Below are 8,331 nucleotides of genomic sequence, written 5' to 3' on the forward strand. Positions count from 1 at the left end.
TACATGATTCAAATTCCAACTCCATATATGATTATTTAAATGCCCTTTATTTCTTTTGTCCAAAACAGAGGACAAACGTTGTTCAAACATGCATGAAAATGGTACGGATGGATTCCTTGAATTTTTCTAATAATTTTTCATTTGTAAATTATTTCATTTGGAGTTACGGTTGAATTTATATGATTTTAGAAGTTTAAACTGTTTTCTGGAATTTCTTGGATTGTTTAGAAATAAAGTAATTCCAGAAAATGCATTACTGCATCAACACTACGTCAGCATGATGTAAGCGAGTCAACGGCGTAGCCCAGGTCAAACTGACCAGTGGGTCCCGTGTGTTAGTAGCTAAACTAGGTTTAGTTAACCCTAATCTACATTAGTTAGCGGGGCGGCCCCACCTGTCATTGAGCCAGGGGAGGTCAAACCCCTGGTCAACTGGGGCTAACACGCCGGCGGCTCGACGCCGGCGACGACAGGTGCAACGGATGGGCTCGGGTTCGCTCCTCCGACGCCAAAATCGACGATGGAGAGCATCTACGAGCTGCTGGTGATCCCGCGCATCCAACGGTGCAAACTGGGCGAGCTGGGGTGGCCGTAATCCTCGCCGGTGTCGAGCTCAGCGGCTGCCGGACCTCGGACGGTGGCGGAAACGGTGCTACGGTGCACAACAGGGCGAACCCGTGGGTATTGCAGGTTCACAGGAGCGCGGCGAGCACGCTGGTGATGCTCGGGCGAGCGGATGAGCTTAGGAGGATGGAGCTCGTCGGCCGTGGCGGCGGCGAGCTTCGGCGGAGGTGGGGAACGGAGCTAGAGAAAAAACGCGAGAAGGAGACGAGGGGGAGTCGGTCCGTGAGCTCATTGTGGTTGCAGAACGCGTCTCACTGGGCTCGGGGGAGGTCGGACGATGTCGAGGCATTGCCGGCGATCTCGGAGGCCGGAGTTGAAGACGATGGTGGTGGCGGTATTCCCGAGCACCTGGCGTTGCGTCACTCGATGGAGAGAACGAGGACATTGTCGAGGATCTGAGGGGAACATCTAGGGGTGTAGGGGAGGCCGGTGGCTATGCAAGCGGTGGACGGCGGTGACGGGGCCGCTCGGGAGCGTGCGAGGGAGAGAGAGCAGAGGAGGAAAGAGCGTCCAGAGGGAGAGGGGAACGAACAAGGGGTCGAGGCGGCGCCGAGGAGAGGACGCGAGGCATCGCGGTGGCTAGGCAATGCAGGCAGGCAGCCTGGTGGCGTGGCGCCCGCTCGCGCGCCGTGCGCTGTCCCTCCTCTGCCTACTGGCAGAGGTTAGGGATGACTGGCATCGAGCCAGGTGGGCTGGACCAGCACAGGTGAGGCCTAGGTAAGGTTCCCTCTCTGTCTTATTTCTATTTTTGTTCTGTTTTCTATTTATGCAAATTTGTTTAAATTTGGTTTTCAAACCAAATCACTTTTAGATATTCTGAAAATAGTTATGGGCACTAAATGAATTATTCTAGAGGCCCTCAACTAATTCCAAAATTGTTGAGGCATTTAAAAATATTAATAGTATTTAAATGCTCCAATTCAAAATCCAAAATGGCCTAAAAATATGTTCATCATTTTTGGTAGAGGTTTTTAGGTAATTCAAAAATGATGAACTTTTCTGCAGGGCATTTGGGTTCATTGAAAATATTTTTTTATTGAGCCTAGTTGAATTCTTTTGATGCTAGGGTTTCAACAATCCCCATTTCAACTTTAATTGACAAATAAACATGATGCATGGATGCTTTAAGGCAACTAATGGCAAGCAAAATCTAGGGCTGTCACATAAATAGCATTGATTACATATATGTTGAACGACTGTCCAAACCAAAGAGACATACAAGTTCATTAAAGTTTAATTACAACATGAGCCAATCGATGTTTCAGAACTACACATGGCATCACTACTTTTGACTCGACTCAGGGACCGGAGCATGGACGAAGCCGCCGTCTCTCATGATGGTCATGAAATCGCGGGCATTGTCAGCCTGCATTTGTAGCGTTGTGTCTATCTCATTGTTGGACGGTTGATATCTGAGGTAGAACTGCCCCAAGGTACGAAGGACATCTTGATGGATGATTTCTGCAAACTCCGACTGGATGCAAAAGAATTCTTGTCAGATGTATGCGTCCTGGATTGCCGACAATCTTGCGGCCCAATATTTGAGATTATTTGGTAGCAGAAGGTGATTATGGTCCCGTACGATCGCCCGCATGTGATGGAGGGCGTAGTAGGCATCCTTTTGACCGTCAGGCGGCTGCTTGACGCAGGGGAACATTGTAGTGTGGGTGAACACATGCTTGCCGTACCTACGAACTGGCCTGGTGAAGGTGCCTCCAGATCTGGCATAGCCGGGGAGAACATCATCAAGAACTTTCTTGATATTTGTGTACTCTTTTTTCGACTGACGGTCCGAGTCGAAATACGTGGCCATGGAATATTTCGGGCTTAAGAGGACGACTGTTCAATGTGTGTCACTGCAAAAAACACGGAATGTTAGAAAGAAAAGAACGATCGAAATCTAAGAGATCATATGTTACGGGGCGGTGAGGGGATGACTTTCTCGGGAAAGTAAGGCACGAGGAAGTTATCCTTATCTGGGTTTGCCAGAATGACGCCTTCGAGGTAAGAACTTGCGTCTTGCCGGTCCCCAGTGCTGCCCAAGATCTTGGCACGCATGTAGAAGGGGTCGACTATCACGATGTCCGGGATCTTGTCTCTAATGATCCGCGTCTCCATACTCAGCAAAAATAGCCGAACGAAGGTGTAGTGCAGCGGATGAAGGTTAAACATAGTGAAGATGTCATCAAACCGTAGGACGATCGTACCCCCGATGGCGTTATCCACAAATCCCTTGCCCTCTGGAACCTTGGCCACGAAAACCGGGTATGCCACATCATTCTTGGAGAGACGCCGCTTCTCCAAAGAAAGAACACTGTCATGCAGACTCCGCATAGCACCGGTTACATCATTGAGTAGATTAGTCGGTAGCATCGGCCTACCCGCCACATGCACCCTCCTCGAGATATCCTTAGGTGAAGGTGGACCGTCTTGAGCACGGATCGTACTCGGTGCCGGCTAGCTGGCACCCTTGTTACTCTTTCTTTTCCATCCCTTCTTCTTCTGCTGTAATGGGATCGAGTTCTCCTCACAAACCGCCTTATTGAGTGTGTTGGGGCGGATAATATTTGGTATCTTGGCTATCTGAGGCTCGGTGAAGGCGGCAGCTGGAGGTGTCTCCTGAGAACTCAACGCCAGACGACGCTTGTTGCAATTTGGTTTCTCCGTGGTACCAGCATGATCGCGGTCATCTTTTTCAGGGTTGGGTTCTTGAGAAGGAGGCCCGAAGAATTCGTCACCGTACCCATGTTCGACAAAGTACTTATCGATGTTGGTAAATGTACCGTCGTCATTGTCGTTGTCGTCCAGATCCTCTGCCATATGCATGTTTGGATCCTGTGCCATAGGGATGTCCGTTAGCATTGCGGCGGTCTTGCCATCGCTTGGCACCGGCACGACTGGCGATGTTGTCTGTGGGGTGGTGTCCCTCACCCCCAAATGAATCTGGCTATTCGGCCAAATCAGGGGCCAGCTTACGCCGGCGCTGAGGGTCATCACATCATCTTTGTCGGCCCAGCGGGTCGAATCAGAGGTAACAACTCGTCGCAGCCACCCTATACACGGTGGGTGACATTGGATTACCGTGGAACACGGGGTTTCCCTGTTGAACGATTCTGCCCTTGGCGACATCGATCAACTCGCCGCCCACGAAGTGCAGGAGAGTGCATGGAACGTCGGTAGCCCTGCGAAAACATGTAGGGCGTTAGGGATGCCTAGTCAAAGGCAAGGAGATGAAGTCATCAGCCGAGAGTCTTAATTAGTTACCGTGATGGCGTCGAGCTAAGCTAATGTCGAGGCACCGCCAACGGCAGGCGTGCAACTGACGGAGGGGCCGCTTGCTGCCGAGGTGCCGGCCGGCATACACCCAGGTGCATTAAGCTCAAATGCCCGTGCCGGCGTCGGAGACACCAATACCGCCTCCGCCGGAGACACCAATGGCGCCGCCTTCGCGTTGTGCGAGTTGCTGGCCGTGAAGCTAGGAACCGGGGGCGCCCCTGTTGGCCGCCCGCAATCCATGTCGTCAGCCCCTAAATCAAGGTAGGCACAATGGCGGTGAGCGTCGATCCCAGTTGTTGTTGCACTTGCTCTTGGAAAATCTCCGGAATCCGCGCCACTTGTGCCTTGAGTTCTTGAACCTCGCGCGACTGGATTTCCGAGCTGGTCTTTCTCTCCTTTCGCCCACTAGCTTTATAGTATGACGACCATTTTGTGGACAAGCCTTTGTCGGCCACACGACCAGCTGACGACGGCTTACTGAGCTTATCCTTGTTTTTCATTATGTTCAACGCCCTATTTAGAGTGGTGTCCCAAGGGGTGCTCTGAGACGACCCCGCGCTACTGCTTTCGGTCTCCTACTGAAGGAATGTGAACCATTTAGAAATTTGGCTTCATTAATTAGAATGCAACCATATGGAGCTAATTACGCGGGGGTGTATTCCTTACTAGAACAAGTTCAAGCGCTCTGGTCTTCGGATCCGTGGTAAGCTCCTTTGTTACCGGGTCCTCCTTGTACTGGGCCAAGACATAGTTCCTTGTCTGCTTGTCATGGTATTTCTCGAAGCGGGGTGGTAGGCCTTGCTCGGCACGCTCCACGTCCTCCTTGTCCCATATAGGCTTCGCCACTCGATAACCTCCGGGACCAAGTTTGTGTTCCCCTAAGTTCAACTCCCGCATTTCTTTCCCCTACTGACTTAATTCGGAGGTTGCGCTGCTCTCGCACTTGATCTTGAACTCCTTGTAGTCATCTTCGCTGATCGAAGGATTTTTTGCCTTGACCTTCTCATAACTATCACCTTTGTCAATAATTCTCTTAACCGCGCTTCTCCAAGTACACAGGGCCATGCTCATCGTCGTGAGGGCGGCACTGTTCACTTTATTCCCTGAGAGGCGTGGGTTTGCAAAGTAAGCGGGGAACTTTAATCATTCGTGCAGCTATGTGAAGAGGAGGTTGGGCAAATTCCCTCGGTCCTTATGCCTTACGTTCTCGGTGTTGATTGAGACGGTGCTCGGGAGAATGCACCCGAGCTGAAGCGAGTACCCCTTGACTAATTCTTTGGGTGTCGTTGGATGCCCGTCGGAGTTCACTTGAGTAAATTCCTGCTTGACAGTGCGGAGCATGTTTGGGCGTCGGTCCTTCCGTTGCCTCTTCGGTTGGCTGCCATCTGTGTGTGCGCTGCCATCATCAGTGGTGGCATCCTCGGCCGCACCATCAGTGGTGTCATCCCCAATGCCACTAGGGGTTGTGTAGTCAGGATCAGTGTCTTCCGCAGCATCCTCATAGCGGTGAGGTTCTTCCTCCATCTCCCGGGACAGCTCCCAGAATTGCTTGCCCGAACCGCCGGCCTCATCGTTGTGGGCCATGTTTCGCTCTAAATAGGAAATATGTTTGGTCAAAAAGTTGGTTATTGTCAAGGAACAAGATCATGGTCTCATCATTTAGGGTTTGTCGACACCGAGGCATCCTAAAAGCTAAGCTTTTATCATTTAGGGTTTGTCGATGCCGAGGCACCCTAAAAGCCTAAGCTTTCATCATTTAGGTTTTTATCGACACCGAGGCACCCTAAAAGCCAAGGTTTTATAATTTAGGGTTTGTCGTCGCTGAGGCACCCTAAATGCTAAGTTAAGTTTTCATCATTTAAGGTTTATCGATGCCGAGGCACCCTAGCTAGGTTGACGCTGAGGCAGTTGATCCTACTTAATTAAGTACTAAGATACACCGGCGCATGCATTAGTCGCAAGTATCCCATATGTCCTGTTTTTAGGAAAGTCATGCTAAAATTCACAGAAAATTTCAGCATGGCCTTTGCTGAAAATAGGACATATGGAGTACCCGAATTTTCCGGAACGGAAGTTAATCGACATTCTGGCTAACTCAAGGGCTTCTCGGGGTACCTGAAAAATCTTTATCCCCGCGTAATGAAGTCACCAATGGGTCATTTCAGAAGATCACAAGTAGCATCATCACAAGTACAACATCATCACAAGTACAGCAGCAACAGTGAATACATGCATAACAGCAGTAGCAGGTTTATTCTTCTTCTTCATAAACATTAATTGGTGTGGGTGACTCTATCTGCCCTCTAATGACTCACTCAACTTAACATGACAACCCACAAGCATTGTTTTGATTCCAACAGCTACTATAAAATACATCTAGCAAAGGTGCTCTAAAATCAGAAATACTACCCCCCAAATTTTTAGCTCAATTCTGAAAATACATGGCTAGGACAATGGTAGCATTCAACCACAAGCCCAAGCCTATAATTAACTAGGCCCAGGTCCATTAAATTCTTACAGAAACCAAGAACTGGAATCAACTCCCCTTGTTGCTGATTCAGTCATGGGAGATGCCATGTCTCAAAAATATCAAGTAGCACCATCATGTTCGATTTCAATATAAGGAATATTACAAAATTAACAGTTAAGATCCCAGGTGAGTAACACACTTTGGTCTTCTAGTTACAAAACAAAACTGACATAATTCTAGATGCCATAATCAGATCAAAATTTCAAACCACACACTTACTTTCAAATATCGAATTAGGAACATTTTGAGACATAGGAAAACAATGTACATCTAAAAATGCTGCAAACTATGAAGAAAAACAAGAACACTATGTAATACATGATTATTCAGTTAAGACAAGGGAAACCAGCTGCAACTACTACTGTAAATAATACACCTATTAACACGTTTCTGAACATACATCCAACAAAGATGCTCTAAAAAAATACTGCGGCCCACGCCCACCCACCCCATCCCAGCTACTAGTACCACTTTCAAATAATACACCTGTTAGTTCAATTATGAAAATACATGCAACAAAGATACACCTCTTCTAATGACGTGATACTTTGAACAAAATGTACCCTGCAGCTAAATCAATGTTGACCCTCATAAATCAATGTTGACTAAATTTTTTAAGTACTCTTCCTAAAAATCACTAAAGTAAGAAATCTTTAACATAATGTACCCTGCAGCTTTGTTCAATTGGTACAGTCAACAGTGGGTTTCATTCAATTGATCAGGAGTAGGAGATCTTGGTGTTAGACCAAAAATTCAGTTATGCACATTGTTAGTTCTTACCCTCATTTTTTCACATTGGTGAAGTAGCCTGTCATTGCAAATTCAGTTAAGTGTTTGCTTGCTTTAGTTTGACAGAAATGTTTCAGTTAAGTGTTCAGCTAACTTCAGACTTAAGAATAACGATGAAAATTTCAGACTTGGTAGTACAAATTCAGACTTGGCAGTACAAATTCTGAACAGGGAGTTGGAAGAGATAGGATGGCTCACCATGGAGGAGTGGAGGACGAGGGTGCGTCGATGGCGGGCTGAGGATGAGGGTGCGTCGATGGCAGGCTGAGGACGAGGGTGCGTCCCCTTCTCCCCCAATCGCGCCTCAGATCAGGCAGGACGACGGCGATGGCGGCGTAGCAACGAGCCCTGTGCTCCTTCTTCAGAGGAGGGGAGAGGCGGTCAAGGACTACGGCGATGGCGGCGTAGCAGCGGGCCTCGTGCTCTATGCGAGGCCAAGGGAGTCGAGTTAGTTAGGGGCAGGAGGCCGAAGGCGATGGACGGGCAGAGGAGGAGGGGGGCTTATGAGTGGAGGAGACGGGCGGCGACGCAGTGAGTTAGCGCAGTGAGTCAGCGCAGTGGGTCGGGCAGGCAGTCATGGCGGCAGGTCATCGGCGGCGAGGACCGAGACAGCGAGGCGGGGCGCGGGGGTCGTCGGAGCGGGTGTGGAGCGAGGGGGGAAGTGGATCTGGCGAGGGAGGGACGAAGGGATCGGGCGAATTAGCTAGGGGGGAAGATTACTAATGGCGCACCCCCTGGCGGTACGCCATTAGTATGTTTTTTTATAGCAATGGTGCACCCCCGAGCGGTGCGCCATAAGTAATCCTTTTTTAGATAGCAATGGTGCACGAGCCAGCGGTGTGGCATAAGTAATTTTTTTATTATTTTTTGTTGCATCTAATAAATTTTTAGAAAATGAATATGATGATGTAACAGTAACAAATTTTTATAAAAACATTAATAATTTTTTAAAAAATATCATCAAATTTGTTATTTGAAAATATTTATGAATATAAAAAAATATCATCAAATTTGTTATTTGAAAATATAATCAAATTTGTTTTTTTGGATTTTAAGTTGCATTCATTTGTGACGGTGGAGCAGGGGAGGGTGCGGGGGGTCGTCGGCGGCGG

The sequence above is a fragment of the Triticum dicoccoides genome, chromosome 3A (assembly GCF_002162155.2).
Source record: "Triticum dicoccoides isolate Atlit2015 ecotype Zavitan chromosome 3A, WEW_v2.0, whole genome shotgun sequence".
NCBI lineage: Eukaryota > Viridiplantae > Streptophyta > Magnoliopsida > Poales > Poaceae > Triticum > Triticum dicoccoides.